The 27,592-nt window shown below is 37.4% G+C and overlaps 1 protein-coding gene across 6 annotated transcripts in view; it reads right to left on the bottom strand.

Moving 5' to 3' along the window:
- The window catches only part of TENM1 (teneurin transmembrane protein 1), a 912,278-nt gene that overhangs the window by 330,701 nt on the left and 553,985 nt on the right, over positions 1–27,592 (bottom strand). For 4 of the 6 annotated variants that reach the window (XM_027465532.3, XM_027465537.3, XM_027465536.3 and 1 more), the window contains exon 1: positions 3,065–3,398. The exons of the other annotated variants lie outside the window; for them this stretch is intronic. The gene's annotated coding sequence lies outside the window, so the exon portion shown is untranslated. Of the gene's footprint in view, positions 1–3,064; positions 3,399–27,592 lie in introns of those variants that run through there. 6 annotated transcript variants of the gene reach the window in all.

The raw sequence follows: 27,592 nt of genomic DNA, 5'->3' as shown, positions 1-27,592 counted from the left end.
TCGTCTCACAGCCTGTGGGCATTCACACGAATTATGCTTCAACCAATCAGCGCTTAGAGCACAAAGTGATGCAGGAGTGACTGCATGGAAACATCATCCAAAATTGCATTCCAAAAACTGTTCCTCTGCCTGAAACCAAGCTACAGAAAGGACTACTTACTCACCGCCCATTTCAGATTTAAAAACTAACATTTCTGTAACAGAACCATGAACTCTTCAAAACATGTCAAAACACTGCCAATTGTTGAAGACAGAGATCCACTCAGACACCACAGCAGAATGTCACACCTAAGACCCCAAATGCCTTTGCTACACCTCAGAAAAAAAAGAAAAGAAAAAAAATGAAAAAAAAAAAGAGTTTATGGATTCTTCATAACCCTTGGCAAACATCTGTGTGCACTCAGTGAAATAGATATACCCAGTGCCCCACCAAGCTATGGGAAAACCAGAAAAATACATCTACGGTTTGGAACAAGCAGCATTATCTACTTAACAGAGGCTCTGAACTGGAAGGGTGCAGTAATTGCTCATCAAGGCTACAGAAAACAAGAACTGCTGGCTGAAGGTTTCCAAAGCAAGAAGCCAATACTAAGCCCAACTCAAAATGGTCATTTTGATTTCAGCGTGCTTCAGACAACGTTTAACCAGAAGGGATCTTTTCCCTCCAATGTCACACACTACTCACTTTCTAAAACTCAGAAATGAGAAGAATTTTGTATTGGAAAGTAGAAAACAACACAACAGCTTTGCACGGTAGTTTCAGCCAAAGAGATCAATACTCAACATATATCTTTGCTTTTTCTAAAAAATACAGATAAAAAAAATTAAAAAAAATCACTGCAACAGAAGGAAAGTTTTTTGTCGATAATACATGGGCTGAAGTTCAAATCTGTAGTGTAGAAAATGTATTTAAAAAAATACAAAGCTGCAGCTTAGAACCCTTTAAACACTGTTCATAGAATAAATGAAAAGCAGAAATGGAAGCACAATAGAAACTGGCTTGTTTTCCCTGTACAGATTAGTGCACTGAGTATTTAGTAAACTTTTCTGCAGTTGAGTTTTTGTGTAACCTCAGTATTTTACTGGAAAGTTTAATGAAAGACAGGTTCTCATTAAAAAACAAACAAACAAAAAAAACCCACTACTTGTATTCAAGTTTTTATAGGGATATATATGCATATATGTATTTCTCTAAGTCATAAAGAGTAGTTGCAACAGATCTTGTTCTTAAGACCTGTGAATTTCAGGTGAGGTAACACCACTGCAGATTCTCAGCCTCCCTCAACCCCAAATACCCTGTAAAGTGCACAGGACACAGGACCACCCGGGCAGCAGGATGCAGCCCTGCTGCGGGACTTGCCCTGACTTGGTGCTTTTTGCAGTTGTGCGGTGCCGAACATCAGCTCTGTTCTGCTGAAACTGTGAAACACAGCCAGCAGACAGACTCCAGATGAGCAAGTGGCAGACAAGAAAGCAGAAACGCCTCAAGCTCCATCGCAGGCCATCGCCTGTTTCTTATTCAGTCGCTAAATCATTTAAAGCCCCACTAGAACCATAGCGAGGTGCTGGCAGATACACTGAGGGATGCCAAGACGGGGCACACTGTTCCCCAGTCTGTAAAATGGGAACGGGAAATATTACTAACCACATGGAGATGACTGATTTTCCATAATCAAAGCCCTGAGCAAACAATTAGGTAGGTGACATTATTCCTTTTGCATTTTTCAAGTAGTGTTTTCAAATTACAGTCATTTAAAAATCAAATTCATACCATTTGGACCTGACAAGTGATGCTGAGCTAACGTCCTGCCTGCTGCAATCAGCATCGATGCCAAGGCTCAGCATTTTCTTCCTCTGTACGAAGAGAGTAGGCACTTACCTGGTCCCGAGACCACAAGGCACAGCAAAGCCGCCACGCGTCTCTGCACACGCATGATGGTGGGCACACGTGTGTGCAGCTGAGCCATGCCTGTTTTTAAAACCAAGCCCTCTCTGCTTTTAAAAACTACCATTCCAAATTATAACACCACGTCGGATGAGCAATAATACATTTCCTTTGCTGCATCTTTTCTCACGTGATGCTGCCTTTATAGGACTCTGAATACATTTCAATAGCTTTTTTATATATAGCCATCAATACAACGCATTTATTTGCTTCCACACCTGATTGCTCCGAGGAGGAAAGAGGAATTGGCATTCCCGCGTTCCTAAGAGATGTTTTTAGCAAGTTTTCCTTTTTTTTTTTTTTTTTTTTTTTTTATTTATACGCGTCATTTACATGTTCTCAAACGTGGCAAGTGGAACGCACATCTCTCTTTAAAAGGAAAGATCTGTACTTAAGCGCATCAATTGTAGTTATTTTCCTCTTCTGAAAGACCAGCCATTCACAGCCCCAAACCCCTCGGGAACACGTTATTCGGAAAACTTTTAATCATTCCCTGAAACACAATCGTGCCACAACACACGCAAGATAACACCCACGGCGATTCCTGTATCCCCAAGCCGTTAGGAGCTCCTGGAAGCGAGCTGGATCGCAAATACATCAACCCCCGTGGACAATTTGCTCGATGCGTGCCGGAGAGAGGGGAAAAATTGATTAAGTTATTAAGGAGCCGCCGTTTTCTCTGAGGAGGGGCGCTCCGGGAGCAGCCCACGGCTCTGCCCGGCTCCGTCCCCGCAGCACGGGGAGGCCGCGCTCGGCGTCCCCGATCCCCCGCTCACAGCCGGAATACGGCCACGGGGCTTCGTCGCGGCCAGAAATACTCGGAGGGAGGGCGGCTCGGTCGCCCAACCCCGCCGGCATCGCCCTCAGGAACCGTCCCCGCGCTCCGAGCCCGGAGCGGAGCCGCCCCGCGGTCCCCGCCCGCCGCTGCAGCACCGGCCGGGGGCCGACAGCAGCCGCCGCCCGCACCGCGCCCCAACCCCAAAGCAACCCCAGACCCCCACCGACCCCAACCGGCACCCCCGAACTCCCCTCCTTACCCCCTGAGGCTCCCCGCCCCGCCGCCGTGAGGCGAAGTTGGGGAACCCGCGGCGCCGCTCCCGCCTCTCGCCTGAAACTTACCGAGCGCGGCCACCGGGCTCAACTTTCAGCGGCGCCCCCGGCTCAGCCCCGCCGACGGCTTCTCGCTCCCCATCGCCTCTAGGCGCGGTGCCCGCGTCCCGCTCTCCGGCCGTAAATCCTCATTGCCATCGCCCCCCACCCGCAGCCCGCTGAGGGGGCAGCGCCGGGTCCCCCCCGCCGCGGCTCTGCCCGAGGTGCGAGGGGAAGCGGGGCCAGGCGCAGACCCGCTGCCGGAGCCGCTCCTCTCAGTGTCAGCGGCGCCGCCGCTCGCTGTCAGGGTGGTGGATTTTTTTTTCGATTTTTTTTTTTTGCCTTCCCCTTTTTTTTTTTTTTTTTTTTTTTTTTTTTCTTGGCTCCTTCGCCGTTAATGAGCATGCCCGGGGAGAGCCGCGCAGGCGCCTTCACAGCCGCCGCGCCTCGAGTCGCCTCGCGCCGACCGCAGCTGCGGGCTGTGAGGGGAGGCGGCGGGGCCCGATCCGGGGAGCTGCCGGCGCCTTCTCACAGCCCCCTTAGCGCCTTTTCTCATCCCCTCGCAGCCCTTCGCATCTCCCTCACAGCCCACCACAGCCCCCTCACAGCCCGGGAAGGGGGTCGACGGGCTGCCCCCGCCTGAGGGAGCGGAGCAGAGCGGAGCAGGGCAGCGGAGCCCCCACCCCCGGCGGCTCTGCCCGCCTTCGGCAGGACGGCGGCACGCCTCCCGCTGAGGTGATTTACCTTGCGAGGCCGGCAGCGGCATCAGAGCTCGGGGCTGAAGGGGAGCTGTCGGTTCGTCGGTGCTGCTGCTGGTTCCCGAGCTGAGCTGGCGAACGGGGGGGTCCCCGGCGGCCGCCCCCGGTCGCGGAGCAGGGGAGCATCGCCGTGCTGTCACCATTTAGACACTAGGTATCCTCAGGAGGATACACACTGGCGTTAAGGTGATTACCACCTGCTTTTTTTTTTTTTTTTTTTTTTTTTTTTTTTTTTTAACATACAACAGTCAAATCTGCAGTTATTGTAAAGGTTTTTCTTTTTCCAGAAGAATCGAGGGACTGTGCACATCCCAGCCTGGACCCTGTCTGTCAGGCAGTCTCCAGCCTGAGCCCATGTTGCATTCCATGCACCCGTCAACCCCTTAAAAAAACACTGTGGTCACCTATGTTGCTTAGCCTGTGTATTCAGCAACAGGGGACACCAGTTATTAACTCCTGTTATTTGTTTGCGTATAAAGAAGGCATAGGATGTCCGCATACATAACCTAAAGTGCAGTTCCTCTTCCTACTCTGGTCTGGGGATATATTTCACTTAGGAAGTTGGCTTATGTTGTTTACATAAATATTTGTAGGAAAAAAATATAAAGGGAACTTAAAAACTGTTTTTTAATTAAAAAGAAATTACATTTTTGCCAATGGAATGTGTTGCAGTGCATACATAAAATAGAATTAGCCAGGTAAGGCCATCCATGGTTCCAACATACTGCTAGTATGGAAATTTTCTGTCATTTTTAATCTTTGCTCTTGGCCACAACCCTGCTCTGAGTTTGCTCCATCAGAGCAATAACATTCAGGTGCCTACAAGAAATCTTACTGAGTCATTAATGTCTTGGTCCAACAGGTAAAACACCTCCAAGATAGGATTTTCATATACAAAACAATTTTTCTGCTAATGAAATTAGTTTCTAGGGCACTCTGAACAGCATTAAAAAGATGATGAAGAAAGTGGCTCAAAATACAACCCACTTTCCAAAATGTGTATATTGGAATCTGCATAAATATGAAATGTAGATGTGTTTTGTAGGCTGTAACCCAATTCTGAGAAATCTTGTTTATTTTGGAATTGTTCTTTGGGAATTATAGTAATTCCAAAGATAGCCTCCTTGAAAAACAAAGGATGGAAAAGATGGGAAGAAGGATCAAGTCTTCAAATATAGCATCAAAAAATATTATTTGCATGAATAACAAGGTTAAATACTGACTTTGTACCTTCCTTTCTAGAAGATAAATGCTCACTTCTATTCTACAGATTTCTAAAGATGCAAATCCAAATTATGTAAAATGAAGAAGTTGGTCTAGTCCTTCAGAAGGAAATCTCCTTTGAAAAACATTTCAGAAATCTAAATCTGCCTCTCCCTAAAGAAAGCACAGCCGTAAAGATGCTAAGGTAAATATAGCATACTTTAGGGAGTACATTCTCTCTTTCTTGGGTTTAAAGTATCCTGCGCAGCAGAAAGGAAGTGTTGAACTACTGCCTATACATTACTTTCTTAGAAGGGCCAAAAGTAAAAACCCAAATGCATTTCTTGTGAATCCTGAAGCCCTTAAACAAACATCATTATGAACTGAATCCAAAAATCAGCCATTTCAAGTCAGAACTGTCATCTGTCAGAAGTCTGTCTCAAATGTCTATGACTTAGTTCCAGTAGGTGGAATAATTCTTCGGCAATATAGAAGAGTCACGAACAATCCTGAGTCTAGAGGAAAGAGTAAATTTTCCTTCCTAGGAGATGTGGTTGTTTTGGTTTCTTCTCTCTTTGGATAGACTTTAACATTTGCTTTTCATTAACACAAAAATGAAATGGTACAGCTTGAACACAGAAATAGTTCAAATCCAAAACCAGAATGTGGTTTAGAATGAAATTGATGTGTTAGTCAAAGAAACAAAGCAGGGCAGCTGACCAGTCCAGGAATATTTTATTATTATTTTTTTATTTTTAGGTTCTATCTTATTCAGCTAAATATTGCCTCACTCTTAGTAGATCACAAATTACTATTAGGGCTTGTGCTTGCAGTGCTTTGAAGTTGCCCATTGTACTCACTAACACATGGTAGTCATAAAAAGATTGTAATTTCATCAAGAAAAGATATAAAAAGACTAACAGTGAAGGCGGACAATTAGCCATACCTTTGTCTCCTTAAACCACTACTGAGATAAATGAGCCAAAATTGATAGTCTTGATAGTGGAAAATCATTGCCAGATATCAACTGGAAGATCTGGCATATACAGTAATTTCAGATACCCATGGGATGCTTCCTAGTGAGTTGGATGTTGGGAAACCAAAAAGGTCTACTTTGAGGACTATGCAGGTATTGCATGTTAGTCCATGAGAAATATGTACTGGAAGGTGTGATGGTTCAGGTTTGCTATATGCATACTCCAACAGAACTAGGAGCAGATTCCAAAGAGAGATGACACCAACTGGATGACAGACTTTCTTGTGGAGGAATTATCCCTGTAGAAAGAACAGTCACAGATTGTTCCAAGAATCATAACACTGATATTTGTAACTGGAAATGAGGGCCCTTAAGCACTTTAATGTATCAGAAGTGCATTGAGGGGAAAAAAAGAAAAAAAAAAGAAGAAAAAAAAAAAGAAAAAAAAAAGAGAAAAAAAAAAGTATTCTAAGCTGGCTGAGAAGGAAACTATAGATAAAAAAATGGTTAGATACGCTGGTGCTGAATGGAACTCCCTTGAATGAAAATGCATGCAGGTTTTTTAGTATTGCAGCTCCCTGCACTAAAAGTTTTCTTGGAGTGGCAAAGCATAGTACCTGTAGTGCACAGCTGCAATAATATTAAGTGCTCTACTGATGCCTAGGACTGGCTTTACACCCTCTGGCTAGTTCCAGTTCAGAAAAGTCTCCAGTGATTCAATGTCTTTTGCTTTATTGGTAACAGAGTTATGCTGAAGCACTGGTTTTAATGTATCATTGTGCCTCCTGTGGGAATAGTAATTGTTGCCTGCATTACAACAATCCCTGGTGAGACCTGAGACCCAGCTGCTGGTCCCACTGCTGAACAGGATATTTTCAATCAGCCCAGGATAGGGTGTCACCACGCGTAGGGGGGTTCTGTAATGTGATTCTGAGAACAATGTTGACAAACTTACTATTTTTGGCATTTTATTCTTACAATCAGATGAAGTCCTCAAAAACTTACCTGTGAACTTTTGGGGAATTTTCCTAGTCTATGTGTCTGTTTTCTGGACACAGAAAGGATAAGTAAAGGTTTAAGAAAGGATGAGATACTTCCCCATACAATTGAAGTGGTTGTCTGGTGTGCCATTTATGGAAATCACTTCTTCACACAGCTAACAGGTTTTAAAAAACAGGGGCGTGAAGTCAGCTGGATTCCTGTACTGTTTATGCTATATAACACAGTTTGTTTGAAATACAAGGATTGACTTGTTTTGGTCTTTTCAACTAAGAGTAAACTACTTGGAAAAGGAGACAAAACATTTACATTAAGTCCCTTCATACTGGTAATACTGGTAGAAAACTATGCTAATATGAAGGGCATTGAGATCCAAACTGTCTGCCAGAAAGTGACAGACGTAGGTGAGTAGTACTAACATTGCCCTGCCTTTATGTAACAGGCAAAACCAAAACAAAACCAAAAAAGTTGTTTGAGACAGACTCTGAAAGGACACCACTGAGATAGTTCTTCTTTCCTGCATACATCAACATGGGATCCCAAGCATATGGCAAAAGCTTAAATTATTTTTAAAATTCTGTTGTTTACACCTGATAAAGCTAATGAGGTTGATTCATCATTTGTAGTTGTGCACAGTGGTTTTAGAACATTGCCTTTTTTTTAATGATACCTTACATCTGTCTGATGTAGATGTTTATGAGATGTGGATAAAAGCATGATCAAAACTACAAAATTCTAGCTGCACCTCATGCTCATTCACTGTGACAAGGCACAGATCATTACAGAAACTGAAATGTAAAGGAAAATCAGGATCACTTGTTATTAGTTTTGAATATATGATTATATATTTCTATAGTTATGTTCCTATTGAACAGGAAAAGGATCCATTCCACTGAAGTGACACACATGCACAGTCTTGCCCTTGGTCTGGGAACAGTCAAATTTGTAAAAGATTAAGAAGAAGAAAGTGATGTAGGAAACAACTGAAGTTTTTACTTTCTGGACCAAAAGAAGGGTCCAGAAAGGGGAATTTGTTCTGCTATTTCCCTTTCACTGAGAAGAATTGAGTATTTTAAGCTAGAAGAATTGAGTATTTTAAGCTAGGCTAAATAACATAAACAGAGAAAAATATATATGAATTGCAATCCTGTATTATTACCAGTTCCAGGCAAGAACAATTTTTGCCCCAGACTGTCCACCAGAAACAGTGTGTCATAGTAGAGCTAAGAAAGAAGTAATTGCAATTTTTGATGGAATACCATTCTTCAGAAATGTTACCCCAAGAGACAAGAAAATGGCTAAAGAGACGTTGATATTTTGAAAAAGAAATGTAAAACAATGTATTTTGGAAGTCATCTTCATGAAAAGTGTACCAGAACAGATTTGTTTACAAAACATTTTCTACCACGCAAAAGACTGAAGAAAGAAAAGCTGCCTTGTGCCACGTTTACACGCTTTGGAAAAAATAATGCATACCTACGATATTGACTACCTGTCTAAGGCTTTCCATCATCGCATGATGCCTGTCTATTTTGCTCACTTTTTAAATTTTCAAAGAAAACACCTTCAAAGTTTTAACAACCTTGTATCTCACATTCATAAAGAACTCCTGTACACAAGTGCAAACCTTTTTTCCAAATTCACCTCTAAACAATCTTGTTTAAAAGATGCCTACCAAAAACATGGCAATAATTAAGCTGTTTTTATGCTATGTCCACTGCCTAGCATGTTGACCAAAACTGCAAACTTGTTGCCCAGTAATTTCCCATCTATATGGATGTATTGATTTTTGGTGGTTCTAAACTTATGACGTCCAAAAATATGCGCCTTTTCCACAAATATGGCTCCCTCGTTAATATGCAGCAGAGAGAACAAAAGTATTGCGATTTTAATGGCTGAAGTGGGGTGTTACTTATTATTTTCCTATCACATGAACACAAGGTGGTGCTACTGCTCCTGTCACCAGTACTGATTCTCTTGCCCATTAAGACTTACCTGAGTGATGGTAGCTGCTGCACAGCAGGTCTACCTGATATTTTCTTTAAATGAATTAAAAGTAGTAACAGCCAATAAAATAAAAGAAATCGATTAAAATTAGTATAAGCACTTGTTTTTGCAAACTGAAAAAAAAAATCATTTTCCAATTCATAGAGAAATATTTTCTTTGTTGATTTGGCTTGAATTGGACAAACAGACTGGTTGTATGCCATGGTCAAGAAAGAAAGAAGAAATCTTAAGAGCATCAGTATTTTTTCAGTTCTCAAGAAAAGATTAAAAAAATATATATACATGAAACTGACAAATATTTAAACAAGTATTTTCCCAGATCATTGAAAAGAGCTATAGATGGGAAAAGATCAGTTTAAATGCCTTCCTGCTCTGGGGGGGAGGGGGGGGGGCGGGGGAAATCCTTTGGTACTGCAAAAAGGTGCATCTAAAGTAGAAATTTACACAAAACAAATGATGAAAACTATTTAATTTTTTTATTATTTTATTATTTTTTTTTTTTTTTATCCCTGAATATGCTAAAATATATTTTATCACTGTACATGCTAAAAGAGGTCTGAGTCTATCAGCCTACCCGTTAGAGTGGAACTAAGGTAAAGCAAAATTCAAGACAGATTAAACTTCCAAATAGCAGACATCATTTCCTTCCTAAATAAAATAATAATAAAACTTCTCATTGCGTTGAAAGCTGACACTGAAGAAGATAAGGAACATAAAAAACAAAGTCATGTTTCATAGAGGATTTTGGATCAATTGTTTCAAACTCATGGTTAGTCTACAGTGTAATTCATTTCATAGGAACGATATAGGAGGAGATTTTTCAGATATAATGTACAAAGTGCCTTCTTCCACATTTCTAGTCAGGTTCATCTGATAATTACCTAATTATTGTGTTTTACATAATTATCATGTTAGAGAGGAACTCTGACTCAGCAATGTGCAGTATTTTTAAGGCATTTGACAGTGAACATACTTTATGAAATATCATCTACCCAACATGCTGCTTCCTTTTCCCATTCCTTTTTATTACATAATACTCCCCAGTGTTTTTGCTGCTTTTCTTTTTTTTCTTGTATTTTTTTTTGTGCTGATTGCTGTTGCTCATGTATTTACTTTTCCCTTAGGAAAATACACAAAAAAAAAAAAGACCTTGATATCTTAATCTCTTCAGCTTAATTAGACATGAAAGTAACTCTGGCCTCATTAAGAAATGTCCTAAAGCAACAGGTAAAATAGAATCAGTTGAGTTTGAAATCGTACCCAGAGATCGGCTTGTCAGACAGTCCTAGTTCTTAAAGAAGCCTGGGATGTAGAGCTAATGTAGAGAAGAGAAAACTAAATGCTTAGTAGAAATCTCAGTGGAAGAGACGACTAATTAGAGATAATTATACACAGATTTCTTGCATTAAAAGTGCTTTAAAACATAAACATTCAAATTTTACTTAGACTACCCAAGTGCTTCCCAGGAGGCAAGCTTGCAAAAAATACCTTTAAATACCATCAAACACTTTTAAACTAAATGACTAATTTTTAAGGGTCATCTCACTAAAAATTCTTATGCCTTGAATTGTCTTGTTTGCCTCCAGTTTAGCAAGAAACAGTAATAAAGTTTATGGTTTAAGTTAGTATCCTAAGTGTCCTATAATGAAGGTAATGAAGCATTGCAGTCCTGATTTGCTACCATTCTCTAGCAACTTCAAAATCCAAACCCAAAATTTACTTGATATGAAGACAGAACTCTTCAGAACTGAGGCCTAAACTATCAGAGCATTGATAAGTGACAAGAAAAAAAAATAAAAAAAGATGCTACACTGAAAATGTATCATCTTTTAAAATAAACAACTTTATAAAAGAATCTATTAAAAAGTCTATAGTATGGGCAAAATTCTGGAATATTTGTGGAAAATTTCCAAAGTCACTGTAGTAAATTGCCCCTTAGATAGCACTTCATCTCCTAGATAGCACTATGTATACTGGAGCAAACAATCTCAAATTGTACAATGGAACTCCATTTTTCTTTCAATTTTATGTTCATTATCAACTTCGATCGTCTGACCCCCACAAAATCCTCAGGTCAATAATATACCTGTGAGACTAGTTAGTATACCTTCTTTGAGATAGTATCTTAAGATACCATAATTCACAGCAAAAACTTGTTTGATATTTTGCTTAGTTATCATCAGGTGCCTAGGAACTTCTGCATTTATTTTGATTTATTCAAGATTCATTGAGAAGTTCCAGTTTTTCATCTTTTAAAATAGTGACAATTTATACAGTTCACTTTGGAGATACAGAAAAACACAGCATTCCACATAGTTGCCTGTCAGATTCTTTACCTGATTACTGAATATTCACAGTGGAAGAACATTTAATGTCTATTAACAAACCACACAATGGCCAAGAGCATGCACTCAGCAAGTTTGCAGATAGTACCAAGCTATGATGAGTGGTCCTTACATGTACCAGGGCTTGCAGAAACCTTGTCAAGTTCAATAAAGGAAAAAGCTCCCCAGTACAAGAAAGACATGGATTTACTGAAGTGAGCTTAGAAAGATGGGAGCAGACAAGAGGGAAGACTCATGTTGGGATGTGAGAAATTTGAATGACATACTAGGAGGAATTTTTTCACCATGGAATCATCAAATATGGGAACAGGCTGTGCAAAGAGACTATGGGTTCTCCATCTTTGGAAATATTCAAACTTAATAGGACCGTCCAACCCCTCCAGTGGGGAGTTCGACCAAAGATCTCCAGAGATGCCTTCCAACTTATTTTATGATTTGAAAATTGATCAATTTTTTCATTACATACATGCTCACACACACACACCAAAAAACAAACAAACAAAAAACCACAAAACAACAACAACAAAAATATTCTAGACAAATTTAAAACAAAACAAAACCTATCATTTCAACCCATTCTTCTGGTGAGATAATCGTCCTGAATATCCACAAAAACAACAACAAAAATTTCATCCAGAAACCTGAACTTCAGCACTTCTCTTGAACTTCAAAGGGTACAGTTTACATCACCACCACCCTTTCAGTGAATTACTGTCTTCCAATAAGGGTCATTACTATCAGCATATTTTTAAAGAGGTGAACCACTCTAAATCAGTATGAATTAAAACATATAATTGGCCATAACAACAATGCATGTCATGGCTTAAAGCTTTAAAAGGATAAGTTCCTTTGGAATACAAATCTAAATTGTTATAACTAGAACTGACAGCTTGGTAGTACTCATGACAACAGTTTAAAGCTAATAATAGCACCTGTAACAGGTTCGTATTCTCACTGTTTATCTTATTCTCACTTGCTAACCATCAGAACACACTAGCTGCAATGACAGGGTAGAGAGTCAAGCAAAGAGTAAAATGAAGCACAGACACCCAATGATAGAAATCATACTGCAATGAAAATTAACATTGCAGTGCCTATATAAATGTCAAGAAGCAGCAATGAATTTTTAGGATTTGTAGTGCCAGTCAAAAACAAAATAGGAAGAATATTGTGGCCACCTCTGTTCTGACACTGCTTTTAAAGCAGAGAAGGTATATATATATAAGAGGCAAACTTCAAGACAGAACTGAACTGGAGAGATGTTATTTATCAGACAGCAAATACTAATTGGTCATTGGAAGCTGCTTGGGTCTTAAAGCATTATAACATATAGACGATAACTGATTGCAATATTTACGCTGTTTGGGGGTACCAGGTGCACAACACTAGTTTCCACAGTCTTTAGTACTTTTTTAACTAAGGGTAACATGATGAAAGTGTTAGTATTCATGGCTGCTAGTTCTTCTCTGCTAATTTACATTTATATTCTTAATGTCTAGGTTGAGCCTAGGGAAATTTAATACTTTATTTCATTAATGCTAACTTCTACAGAAATCCCAGTATGCACAGAAGTTCCTAGATTGCAAGGCTAGTTAAAGGAGAATGCAGAAGCAAAACATAATTGCCGGGTGGTTATGATAGTTAAATATGTACTGTCAGTTAGTTTTGACTTTTGAAATCCCTATAGACATAAACCTACTATTCTAAAAGTTAAAAATATAAAATAACAGTAATGAATTAAAATATCTTTCCAACATGTTTTAGATTCTAACGCTTGTTTGCAAATATGTTTTAAATTGTTAGTGCATAACAATATCATGTGGCTTTTTCAGGCAAAGTTTCTGTAAAATGTTAGATAATTTACTCTCTCTTCTTGGCTTGTGAGTGGATGACAAATTACCAATGTGCATTTTAACAGTCCTATTGGGTTATGTTCTGGCAGGCTTTTGTGAAGCGCTGCAGTTTTACAATGCTAATGCGGCATTAACGTGCACCCATTTACTGGCTGTCATCAGCACTGTGCAGAAGGTTCTGATACAACTTCCTTAAAAAGAATTTAGAGAACTGCATGCAGAAATCTTGGTCATAGGCAGAAATCCCAGCATATGTGTAAACACAGAACTGCAAAGGTGAACACAGCCTATTTTTATAAAACAGAGTGAAGTCATACCAAATCTACACACCTGGATAGGCACTAATTAGCTCGGGATGAATGAGATTTACTGCTTTTGTTATACAATGATGTAGCACTATTAGGTTTGCAATTTATGACAGTACATTACCCCAAACTTAATTTTTGCCTCAACCCTGTGGAACCTACCTAAAGCAAATCTATTCAAAAATACATAAAGCGTGTTTGTTATAAGTGATCAGAAAGTTCTGTTTTTGTCCAGTTCATATTCATCTTGCACAGATAAGACTGCACCAGTACAAGACTGTAGAGAATCAGACCTAGAATAAATTAATTAAAAATGATTATAAAATATGCATGGGGCATTTATATAAAACCGTATTTTCTGCAAGGTAATCTCTTATGAAATTTATAGTACAGTATATCACCAAAGAGAGAAACTGAAGAAAAGGTTAATAGCTGAACTAATTATAAATCCAGATATATATAATTTAGTCTTCTAAACAGCATCATGCCCTTGCGGTTTAAGTAAGAAGTTATGAGGGAAATACTCTTTTGGAACCTATTGGTCTTTTTTGTAATATTTATGAGTATACTAGTATTTAATTCATTATTTATAGGTTTCTGACATGCATCTTGTTTGTTTGATATATAACTTTTATCAGTAGTACTTTGCAGACACACAAGTACATCAAGAAAGCAGACTGTAATGTAAATCTGCAATAGCCATTGGGAAAATATGTTAAGTATGTAAACCTGACTACATAATGTGTGGAGACATGGGACACTATGTTAAACCTACAATTTTGCTGTAGCTGAGGTAACGTTTAACCTTTGTGTTATTCATCCTAACTGCAAAATCTTTAATTGTAATTTTCACTCTACAGCAATGGTTAAGAAACAGCCTCTTGAGAAATAGAACTGAAATACTCTAGAGCTCCTCAAGCTCCTTTAACCTGAGGCTTCATTACATTATTTGCACAGTGTTTCACACTGATTCTACTTTTCCTAACCAATCCAGCTTAATATGCAGTATAAAAACTAATGACTGGCTGAGAGGTCAGTTTGAGTGAATTACATTCCATTTACCTGTTTGTACGTTGATAGGCACATGTATACACATAATAGGTAGCTGTAAGGTAGTGTAGAATTACTGCACATCTTATGGTCTACAACTAGAATATACATAAAGAAGCTCTTTGAACTTTGAATTATAGAATTTGGGATGACAGGACCTTAAATTAAACCTATATACTATTTAAAAGAAACTAATATCTGTCTGTGGAAATGCATAGGAACTGGTTTTGGTGTGAGCATAAATCAGATATATCAATTTAAGTAGAAAAATATAGAAATACTATGACTCACAAGGAGAAATAATAGTGAGCTATAGTCCTAGTTGAAAGATAAATGAAAAAGCACATTAATACTCCTTGAAGTTGTGCTTTGCAATACAACATAGCTAAGCAGTATGCATCTGACCAAATTTTTACAACTGAAGATTATACCTTTTGGTTTTAAATTCATTTTTTTTTCTCCTTCACATATCTTGCATTACTCTGTCATGCTTCTCCATTATTTAACAATTTCACAAAAGTTGTTGCAAAAAGGGAATAAATTTTTTTGAAGACCTCATCAAAGATAATTATTCTTTTGCTAGATAACCTATCATATGCAAAAAGAGCTTCTCTTCCATGAATCTCTCAGTGATCATGGAGAACAAAGAATTACAGGCATTTATGTACTCTCAAAACTAGTAAAAGTGACAACTAGTCAAGCTTTTCAGTAACTGCAATGGTTTTCAACCTTTTTGGAGCAAGATTCACTGCTGACAATCTTCCTGAATCCTATTCCCTCAGTCCTTGATGGAGGTAAGAAGCAGCAACACCAGGGCTGCTTGGGATGCAACCTGCAAGGATCAAGGGAGTTACTGCACTGAGTTGTGCTGGAATCAATCTTTGCAAGAATAGCAAATAGGAAAAAAAAAAGAAAAAGAAGAAGAAGAAGAAGAAGAAGAAGAAGAAGAAGAAGAAGAAGAAGAAGAAGAAAAGGAAAAGGAAAAGGAAAAGGAAAAGGAAAAGGAAAAGGAAAAGGAAAAGGAAAAGGAAAAGAAAAAGGAAAAGGAAAAGGAAAAGGAAAAGGAAAAGGAAAAGGAAAAGGAAAAGGAAAAGGAAAAGGAAAAGGAAAAGGAAAAGGAAAAGAAAAAGTCTGACTTGCCCTATAGCTACTTGCTTTCTTTCTGACTGATGATGTGGGAATAATGCAAAAATAAGTAAAGTCACTACGTGACTGGGACGCACTGGCTTGGGAACAAGCACTAAATTAAGTCTCTGCATATTAGATTCTACTCCCACTTTGAAAACCAGACCATATTCCGGACTTAATTTTTTCATTTTTGAGAACAACACTGACCTTTACAAAGAGCATTAGCCTCTACTAATGAAATGTATGTAGTATGACTGGGAAAAGGCTCTATTGGTACTGTGTGGAAGAACAGTGGAGAAAAATGTAATTATCAATCACTCTAGAAATTTAGAAAAAACGTTTGGGGTATTTAGCTCTATGGATATATATACATATGAAGATATATATATAAAATGTTTGGTGGACCAAGAAAGTAAAGAAAAAGCAATTGACAGTAAGCTATTTCTGATACATTTAAGTTTTTACAACATGACTGGAAAAATGCTTTAAGAAACCATCAAACAAAACCAAACTTTGCCCCTGAGTGAGTTGATAATCTCACACAGGCCTCCCATACACACTAGCATTAAATCTTTAACTCATTACCTCTTTCCTTGTTAGAGGCTAAACGATACTTCCTATTGTATGAGGAATGAAGAGTATGCATTTTCTGAGCTGCTGAAGCTTGTTATTGAAATTAAGCTTTATGACACTGCTGTTTTCCATACTTGGCCCCAGTCTATTGGATTTGTGTGGGTGCTTCCAGAAATAAGGGCAAATGTCAATGCATTGTCAAAAGCAAAGGAAAGGAACTGGTTGTCAAATGGGCTGAGTGAAGCAATCTTCTAGAAAGGACACCTACTAAAAGTGGTACGGAGAAGAGCTTGTCCTAATGTGCTCCTCTGCTTCTGTTACAATGCAGTCCAAACTCAACCACGTCAAAACATTTAATACCTTTGCATCTCTGTGCTTTTCATTAAGATTGATTCCTTTGAAAAGACTGGGTGGCATGGAAAGTACCAGCCCCTTCAGTGTTTATGAAGTAGCAAGGAATACTGCCTCTATTTTCCAAAGAATTCTAGTCAATTTTCCTTTCCACATGTTATAAACCATATTGACGTGAATGCCTTCTGAAGTTACTCAGTCAAAAAAAAGTAATTCATTTCAGTAGAATGATTTCTGAGGCACATCAGTGCCCTGTAGACTTTCATCAGATTCCTTTCTTCACATGAAAAATGAGTACATTTCTAAACTGCAATTCTAAATATTGAATAAGGCTACTGATATCAATAAGTTTGATTATTCAAGATGTGAGCTTACAAAGTGTTGAACACTTCCTCTGTCATCTTCAAAGTACAAAGTGAGAGCATGTAACCCTTTCTATGTAGCATGCAGCACTTTGGAAGATTGGACCCTAAAGAAAGTGGACTGACTGTTCACAGGAATTAATGTAGAGACAAAGAAGCCAAGATGTTACATAAAGCCACTATCTGACCTTTTAGATTATTTAGATATCTTAACTTAGAAAGATATATTTAATTTATATGAAAAGCATTTTCAAGCCTACATCAATAGACATTTTTTAATTTAGTTATTGTTGTGGTTTAACCCGGTTGGCAGCTAAACACCACAAAGCCGTTCACTCACCCTCCCCCCTCACTCTCTGGCATGTGGGAGAGAAACAGGAAAGTGAAGCCTGTGAGTTGAGATAAAGACAGTTTATTAAGACAGGAAAATAATAATAGTAATAGTACTCATAATAATGTGTACAAACAAGTGATGCACAATGCAATTGCTCACCACCCACTGACCAGCCTCTCCCTGAGCAGCTGCCCACCATCCCCCACCCTCCCACCCCGCCCCAGCTAGCCACCCCTGTCTATTGTTAGCATGACCCCAGATGGCATGGAATACCCCTTTGGCCAGTTTGGGTCAGCTGTCCTGGGTCTGTCCCCTCCCAGATCCTGCTGCACCCCCATCCTGCCTGCTGGCAGGACAGAGTGAGAAGCTGAAACGTCCTTGGTTTGGTGTAAGCACTGCTCTGCAACAATTAAAACATCAGCACTCTTCTCATCCTAATCCAAAACATAGCACCCTACCAGCTACTAGGAGGAAAATTAACTCTATCCTAACTGAAACCAGGACAATTATGTATCACATCTGTTTTATAGTGTTCATACTCCCTTAGACGAAGGAGTTTACACCTCTGGGTAATTAACACTTCATTAATACACAGTATTAACATATAATATAATAACCATAGACTATATTAACAACAATATATACTTTAGAATTTGTCAAAATTCATTTAGAATTAGCAACAGAGGATGAGCTAGGAAGTAATTATATTAATTATGGCATGGCAGTGAAAAGCAGACAATTTTTACTTTATATACTTTGAAGTCCTGAAGAACGAGTACATTAGCTTCATATTTTCACATGACTATGATGGAAATATAAGAAAGCTGAAATCAGGTGTATCATTACAGGTACTAGGTAGCTCTGAAGTTTCTCAATATTTTACTGTGTGTTAATTTTAGAGTAAGAAAGAAAAACAAAACAAAAACAAGCAAGCAAACAAACAAAACTAATTTAGTTTTGAATCCAATCAAGTTTTGTTATTTAAAAGCCAAGTGAAATTCTGATGGGGATTGGCCATATATTTATCTATCTGCCATAAATCTATCATCTTGGAGCATTAATAATTCCATTAAGAAATACTTCATATTTGTTGAGCACTTTGATAAATGACAAGCGCATGTGTTTGTGAATTAGGAACTTTCTTCTGTAAGTTGATTTTAATGTGCATAATAAGTACTTTGATTCCTACAATTATTTATCTTGGTTCTTGATTTTGTAGGGTTTTCTTCTTCAAGAAGTACATGCTTTCAGATGGGCTTTTTGCTGCTTTGCCTAGGGTGTTCTGATTCATCTTATTCTAGTGTGTTTTCTGTTTAGATGGTTGTGATGAATCGAAAATTTATTTTCTTTTTATCAAGAGCTTTCTCTTTCCATAAGGTATAATTTTATTTACTTTTCCCCCTTTCTTTTGCCCTTTCTTTCTGGTTCTTTCTGATAATTCATTTAAAGGAAGCAACATTTTATTTAATGCCATTGTAAACCATCACTGAATATATTATTTCAGTGTAAACTGTTTCTCTTGAAGTAGAAGGAGAATTGTAATCCTAAAAATTATGTAAAGTCAATGGAATAATTTGATTGACTGAGAAAAAGGAGTATCTTCTCATTTCACTAATCTAGATTGTACAAATCAGATAAAAACACATCAGCAAACATTGATGAGCCTATTCTGCAGGTGCAATAAGGGCCAATAGAGAGCTAAATCTCCAAAAATCTCATATTAAATCATTTGCCTGGGTTGCCTGGTCTTGCTGGACAGCATTTGAAACCACATGTTCCACAGGTTGCATCGGCTGTGCAAAACCCCTCTTCCTCTCTGCTGTCCTTCAGAATCTTCTACATTACGATTTCCAGATACTTAGCAGAAATAAGTAATCATTTTGCTCATCTCCAGTGCCTGAGATTTCAAATGTAAGATCAAAGTACATTTTAGGACATTTCTTCTGAGGTGGTGTTAGCACGGCAGCCTTTAATCAACAGCATCTCAACCTGTTATTGTCTTCTACAATTTATATTATAAAATATATTATACACACAGATGGTTTGAGTATAGAGAAGTGTTTTCCACAATGAAAGCATAAAAAGAAGGAAATACTCTACAAATATGATAAAATTTCTAATTTACATTAGTAAACATACCACTTCAAAATCTAGCGTGTAGAGTGGCAAGAGAAGATTGAAGTTATCTTTTCCAATCCCAAGCGGAAAAAATCTTATTTTCCCATGCTGCACAGGCAAGCTAAAGGGAGTCATTCATAACTGCTTTATATTAAAAAAAAAAAAAAAAAAAAAAAAAAAAAGTTGGGAAAAGGTGAAAAACTCTATGGTTAAGTAAAGGACTAATGTATTTGCATGAAAACTACTAAGATTTTAAAATGCAAACATAAAACCCTAATTTCCATTTCAGATCAGTAACGTCAGGTGCAGCTTTTAAAATAAGCTGATGTTATATATATATTTTTAATGCAAGAGTGTTACAAAAAGATGCAGGAAAAAGATTAATGACTGGAATAACAGAAATTATAAAGTTCAAGCAAAATCCCCTTTGGCCCCTTTTCCCTGTACTTTACCCCCAAGCACACAAACAGAGATGAAAATACCAAGAAATTCTACATAAAAATGGCAGGAGTATCTCTTGTAAAATTAATATATTGTAAAAAGGTAACAGGAAAGAAAGCTATTCACAGAATCATAGAATATCTGAATTGGAAGGGATGGACCCACATCGAGTCCAACTCTTGGGTCCCCAAAGGACCACCACAACCACCCCTCCCCCCCCGCCCCCCCCCAAAAAAAAAAAATCAGGCCAAGTGTCTGAGAGTGTTGTCCAAATGCTTCTTGAACTCCAGCAGGCTCAGTGCTGTGACCACTGCCCTTGGGAGCCTGTTCCAGTGCCTGACCACCAGAAAACACAAAGAATGAAATAGGAAAGTAACAGAAAATATAGTTTTAATAAGTGTTTTTAAAACAGCCAGGATCTGTAAAGGGAAAGCAAGAGAACTGTTCCTGTAAGAACAGCTGCCTTTCTTAAGGGACTGTGATGGAAGAGTAGTTATAGACACACTTTTCTATGAGCATCCAACTTTCACAAGCCTTCTGAGTTATGACCTTTAAAAATGTGACAGTTACTACAGTTTATACTATATTAAGAATAAGGAATTTAAAGAAAAAAAAAAGTCCATTGTTTTCTTATGTATTGTTAGTAGTCAAAAGCAAAAGGGTGTATTTGTGCATGAGAAAGGCCCCAAATAAGAATTTTATTACTTATATAATAATATAATGTCCCAAAGTATTATCCATTTCATTCTCACTTTAGCAATACTGATGTTCATAATTTCACCAAATTCCAAACCTTCATACAGAGGAATTCTTTGGTACTACCATGCGTTATGTGGAATTAATTTAATTTGGGCATCTCAGAAAGCAAGCAACTCTGAAAAATGGTTCCTTAAATAACATTGTGGTATTTTTATCTTTCCACAATGATTCCAGATTATATTCCTTTACTGTAAGTAAAATGGTGTATGTTTATCAGGAACAAAATTAATTTTGTGGTCCAAAGATCAACCTCTCAAAACATCATACCATAATCTACCCAGAGATTGTAGAGGAAGAAAATGACACATCATTTATTATTTTATAATCCCACTGTTTTAAAATTATATCACCAATTTAATTCACCCTTTTGGAACATTATTAGGAAGGAAATATTTTATAATGAAAATGTTTAATGTAGCGCATGTATTTCTGTTACTAATGTGAGAAGTACCAAGCCTTCTACTTCAACAGGAAATTGTAGAGCTGCACATGACAGCCTATGTTTTGAGAAGAGATTTCAGAAACATCTTTATATCTTGGATTTTCATTCTGTGAGTTTCTGTATTTTACACAGAACTCTGGCCTTTGCATGACTTTTCAGCTATGAATTATCTGGAAAGAACTAAGCAAGAATCAGCAACTACATTTCTAATCCAATATCCAGAATAAAATTCAGTTCAATCTTTGAGCTTTTGTTGTTCTCCTAACTAGGAGAATTATTTCTGTCACTGAGATATGCACAGAAAGCAGTACTGCTGAGTAAGCAAACATCACATTTATAATGACCTGGATATGCTCCTGGATTCATAAGTGGCGCATAATAAAATGTATAGCTCACCAAAACAATGGTTACTTTTTAAGTGACATTCTTGCATGTACCACAGTTTCCCTTTAGTCCTTTAGTTTCTTTACGGTGCTTTGTCTTGCAGTTTGTGTTCCTTTTGGAAAACCCCGTTGATTTGCAGTATCTCTGCAAGTTCTATATATAACCCATGTATTGTTCACACTATTTGCAATTCTACTGCCATGGAAGATCTACAACATGCAGATCTCTGTCAAGTTCTCTACTATTTACTCCACTTTTTTTTTTTTTTTTTCAAAGTGTTTCTCTTATCTGATAGGATATACAAAAGAAAAGGCATAGTAGACAAGGAAAGGTTTATTCTGGCATCCCTTTACAACACATGTGAAAATACATACTCTTTGATTATTTAATTTTCTACAGAAGCTGATCTGCTTATTACAGAATTTCCTACTACCATTCTTTGCTTGCTGTCTACTGAAGATATCCAATAAACTATTATCATTAATTTCCATGTAGAAAGCTACTCTTCGTAGTGTGGCTTTAGGTATGTAGACTACATCAAGAATAGGAATTTATCAGTGTAAAAAAAGGAACCCCTTTCTTCCTAGGAACTGGTGAACCTCATCTCTGATGATAGTATCTTTCAGTTTATGGCTGGAATAAATGCTCATTTTCTTCTAGTGCTGAAAGAAGCCATCCATCTCAGCTCTGTGAGCTGCACATCTGCACCCTCAGGTGGAACATTCTGTCAACTGGTTGAGGCAGTTTTGATGGAAATTTTTATCCAGAGGACATTTCAGATACAGAGAAGCAGCACCATGCTAATATCAGGCATAAGTGTGACTAAAGCCACATGGCTGGCACAAACACGCCTTGCTTCTATGTCTAACAATGGTGTGCCACCACCTCAGATAACAAGAGCCCTGCACATACAGGTTCTTTCTGTACATTGAGATGTACTGTATTCCTTTTAAGCTGCACAGAATAACTGAGGAAAAAAAAATAGTTGTTACTGTAACATGCAACTAAAATTAAGAATTCAGCAATAGCCCAAAGCTCCATCATTCTCACTGCAACTATGCCAGTTGACCATGAGCTGCCCATATCACAGCAATGCTTGGAGATGTAGATATCCACATCATTAACAGTATAGTAACTACTATTAAAGAGGCAAAAATACAAAAGGAGATAATGTGAAACTTTATCCTGTTTTGTAAGTGATGACACTTTAAGGTCCTGGCATACTAGTGTTGAGAAAGCTCCATTGCTGCAACCTGTGCTATGTCAGCTCTTCAGAAAACGTGCCTTTCAGTGCTGCAAATATAGACTTCTCACAGCATTAAAGTTTACTTTTAGAAGATAACTCTATCATCTGAAATATGCTTAAATCTGTAAATATAAATAGGTCTTTTAGCTTGATATGGTGCCAATGAATACTGAGGAGTGAATATCATTTCGTTACTCTACTACTCAGCTTATTCCTTTTTTTCATCTAAGAATTCTGATCTGTATTTCTTTACCCTTACTGAATGGATTCCAGGATTCACAGCGTTTTGATAGCTCCTGCTTTAAAATCTATTTGTTATATCTATTGCTTCCCCCCTAAATTTGTTGTCCATGTCATATCATGGAAGATATTACATTGAAACCCTGAGGTAAAAAAAGAGGATGAACAATACTGAATTGTTTTGCAGCGATATATTTACATAGCTTTTTCTCTGGTTGGCCAATGAATCACCCAAAATTAAGACCCTATTTTGCTGCGTGTTGAGCACAGCAGAATAGTATCTTGGGCCTAGGACAACCTCAGGCAAATCCTTCATACAGGTATGAGATGAACAACTAATAAGGCATTTTCTGCTTTTTTTTTTTTTTATTATTATTATTATTTACTACTTTGGAGGCATGGATCTCTATGTGTAGACATAAAAAACAACCGAGATGCTCAGCATAGCATCTCCCCTTCCTCCATTTCTAGCACTCCACCTACATCTCCAGGCTCCCACTCATGGCACTTTCTCACCTCTTGCCTATCCCAGCATCCCATAAGTAACGTAAAGTTAACTGACAAATTAGTTACATGTCAGAAAGCTGAAGATGTCTTCACACACAACGAAACTGTCTGCAACGCTCTTTGAGAATAACCCTGTCTGCAGCACATACTTCAGACTTTCTCCCAGTCAACTCAGCCATGTCTCTCCATCCATCAAAAAATAAGGCATTTCTGAAACTGGACCTCTGTGTATACCTCAACTGCTAGCATGCTTCTGAATGATTCAGTGATTTTGTAAGGTGGAAGATTTGGTCACAACTGTTTGTAAAAGTCCAACATTACAATACTAAAAGTGTCAGCTGTATAAAAAGGGATATCAAAAGACAACGAATGAATTCACTACTTTTCAAAGTATTTCAAATATGATTACACTTCTTAGAAAAACAACAAATGAATTCACTACTTTTTGAAGTATTCGAAATATGATTACAGTTCTTAATCAGCATTATTTTTTCTAGAAGCTTGCAGATTTTGATGATATCAGGAGATGATGATCATAAAATGAAGAGCATCCAGTATGAGGAAAACTGCTGCAAATAGACATCCCTGGAAGGACATTTCACTAAGAAAGAAAAACAATTTCTTTTTGTCTATACTTTTCTGATATTAAAAAAAAAAAAAAATCCAGCACACTAACAATATCTAAGATGGGTGTTAGTGACTTAAATTTTGATTTTTTTTTTTATTCAACTACATCTCAACATTCATTTATTTTGTCCTTAGCTTACTGCAAGCTTTGTGGATTCCTTTTAATTCCATCTGTATACTAATAGTGTCAAATCTATTTTCAGGTTTTCAAGCTTGCTGTTAATGGATAATTTTTCTGACAGTTTTGTACAGCATTTTTCATTTTAGTTGTAATGCTACTGACCTAAGACTTTCCATCATGCACTAAAAAGGTATTACTAGTATAGATCTCTGTTTCTTTAGAAAGATTCATAATATTCCATGACAAAAAATTCTCACAGCCATGGAAAAATTACAGTTTCTATCACAAAAGAGAGTTCTAGAACTGCTAAAATTAATATTGGTTAACTGAACTCTTATTAAAATATTACTGGAGTATTAGTACTAGCATTTAAATAGGCTGAGTTTTATGGAATAACTAAAGGGTACTTTTAGATAGCCAGCCTTCTAAATTGGAGCTTTAAGAACTTGCAACAGAAAATTCATATTCTTGTTCTATAAAATCTGTTATTAATAGTGAGAAACTGGGATTCTGGAAGGACATCTTCCATTTAATCCAAATACTCCAAAAGGTGATTTTAGATTAATTTTGACAAAACATTTGGCATTTAAACTAAATGCAAAATTACCAATGAAAACTTTTATGCCACTGCAGACTGAATATAAGATGTGTATATGCATTGTTTGAATCAAATTACAGGGGACATGCAGCGGTAATACCTATTAACACTAATATTTGGATTACATGAATTCTCATGAATTGTCTTAATGGGGACAAAGCTAATATGTGCCTTTTATTTCACATTTTATCATAGATTTTACCATAGAGATACATAGGGTCAAGACGTCCAGTTGAAATAAGGTGTTGCGCCTATTCTTAACCTCTAAGGAAGCCACTGAGGCTTGGTCACTGAATATCTGGAAAATATACAGAAATAAGCAGATGCCAGAAATTCATAGGAATAAACTCACTACCCTGTCTACAAATCCTAAAGAATATGAAAGAAAAATTGGTGAGTAGAATCAGATTTTCAAACTTTTTATGTTGGAAAACCATACACAAAGATCTCCAAATGTCAGGCTTAAGTTTGAATGACCTGATTTTGGCCAAATGTGTCACAGCTTTAATGTTATTTAAATGTACGGTTTCTTTGTGAATATTAACAAAGTTCTTGCTGCTTTAGATAAGCAGATGACATTCCATTCCTCTTCATTTCCCTCATTAAAGCAAAGAAGTCGAATATTAATGAGTGTGGAGAATTATGTTGTCATGCATGTTAGTCTAGAAAATATAAATTCATCTCATAAAAAAGTCAAAGGATCAAAGAAGGTTTTTACTGTTAATTGGAAACAAAGTGTCAGTGGTGTCCTGATTTAAAGGGTGTTCAAGGATGATAAAGCAGTTTTTGTTGTTGGTTGTTTGTTTTTCAAAAAGAAAATATAATTAAGGTAAGAGTTATTATTAGTACTTCTTTACTAAGATCCTTTACATTGCCTGTGGCATTCAATGTGACATTCCCAATGTTCAAGCTAATTTCAAAAATAAAAAAATATGTTTGCAAACTCCCTTCAAAATTACTAAAAGTAGCATTTTTATAACCAAAAGCACTTTAAACAATGTGGCTGAAAGCATTTTAAATACTGTAGTTTTATATACTTCTTTTAAATCTACAAATTTAATGCAACTACGACATTTTCATTTTTCTGTTGATAGGCAAACTTAAACTTAGTGCATTTCCCTCACAGGCAAACTAATTGTTAGACAGAAAATAAGAGAGGATTACCTCCCCATTTTGGATCCTATGCTCAGCCCTAATTGCAGCAGTAAAAATTAAACCTGTGATGTGAAACAAGCACAGAAATACTGTATTTCTTGCACACACTAAACATACCAGCATAACAGACTGAACTTACACTAGCATGGAATATAATGTTAGTGTTTCCTCCAGTTATAAGCAATATTACAGTGAACATACTCGGCACTAGTACAAGCATATCTTGACTGTTTATACTTCACTAAGTAACTTATATGAAAGAACAAAAGTCTTTTACAGGTCAGAGAACAGACTATCACAGGAGTATAGACAGAAAAAAATTATGTTAATGTTCTCTAATTAATTGCAAAAACTGTAAACTCTATGGGACAGATCTCTAGCTTTTCTAACTATGCCTTTATCCAATGTAAGGTTATTTGTGTGCCTTTCCGTTAACATTGTTTAATTGCAGCAGTCTTCAGCTACGTCTTGCAAAAGACTTCTATTTACTGTAGCATCTGTAACTACATGCTAATTCTTATTTCCATATAAACAGAAATTTGCTAAAGAAACTGAAAAACTGTTATGTAAACTAGCCCTGCTAGACAACGATAAAGTCAAGTGAATATTGATAGTGCTATCTGAAACTCTTCTGGTCATTTTATATGATCTCTAAAGTTACACTTAAAAGGTTACAGAGTCAAATACTTTGGACAACCAATTTAAATGATTACTTTTTTTTTTTTTTCAGTGATCAAGCTATAAAATTTATTATCAACAAGACAAAGTCCAAATAAAAATAGTCCATATGCCCCTTCACATGCATCAACTGAAGTACTGAAATACCACTATTCTATATTACTATGGTATATATTACTATATATTAGCATGCTAGTTACTAATACCAACAAATAAGAACTAAAATATAAGTGAGAGGTGATATTACAAAACATTGCTGCTCAGAACAGACTTGAGTTTTTTCCCAGTATTAATAGAATTTACACGATTACAAGTGCAGTGGGTACCATTAAAATTTTAACATTTGCCATGTTCTTGTCATTGTAATTCTGTATATATCCAAGGGCAGTGAATTTGGAGGCCTTTAAGCACCTGCTGCATCAATAGAAATCATACATTATACTTCATCATAAAATAATTTGAATGTTCTGCTGATAGGATTATTCAACTGTCTGAATGTGCTGCCATTATTATTCTTTGAACATAGATCTTCTAGAGCTACGTCAACCCAATGGACATCTGCATCACTGTTGTTAAAACACAGGAATTTGTTTCCAATTTTAAAAAGATTCAAGTCTACTCCTTCTGTTAGAGACCCCAGCAGGAATCCTTCCCTTCATCAGCAGCCAGACTAGAAACAGTTTCTAACCATCCTTCAAGTCCTTAATTTGCAGCGTATATTTATTATCATAGTTTGCAGGTGCATGAACAATTCTTAATGGTATCTTCTACATGTTACCCATCTATATCTTCTTTCCCAGCTATGCTGCATACCACATCTTCCAGGAACTCTCCCCAACAGAGGCACAGATCTCTGTCACCAAAGCCAGAGGAGAATCTCATTATGTCTTACAGAAGAGGAGACACTGCCTGCCAGGGATGGACAGTGGCATACACACATACTTGCCGGTTCCTTGCAGTATAAAGTCATATTTCTCGTTTGTCGATTGAGCAATTCC

The sequence above is a fragment of the Anas platyrhynchos genome, chromosome 10 (genome assembly GCF_047663525.1).
Source record: "Anas platyrhynchos isolate ZD024472 breed Pekin duck chromosome 10, IASCAAS_PekinDuck_T2T, whole genome shotgun sequence".
NCBI classification, from domain to species: Eukaryota; Metazoa; Chordata; class Aves; order Anseriformes; family Anatidae; genus Anas; species Anas platyrhynchos.
This window is presented reverse-complemented; position numbering and strand designations above follow the sequence as displayed.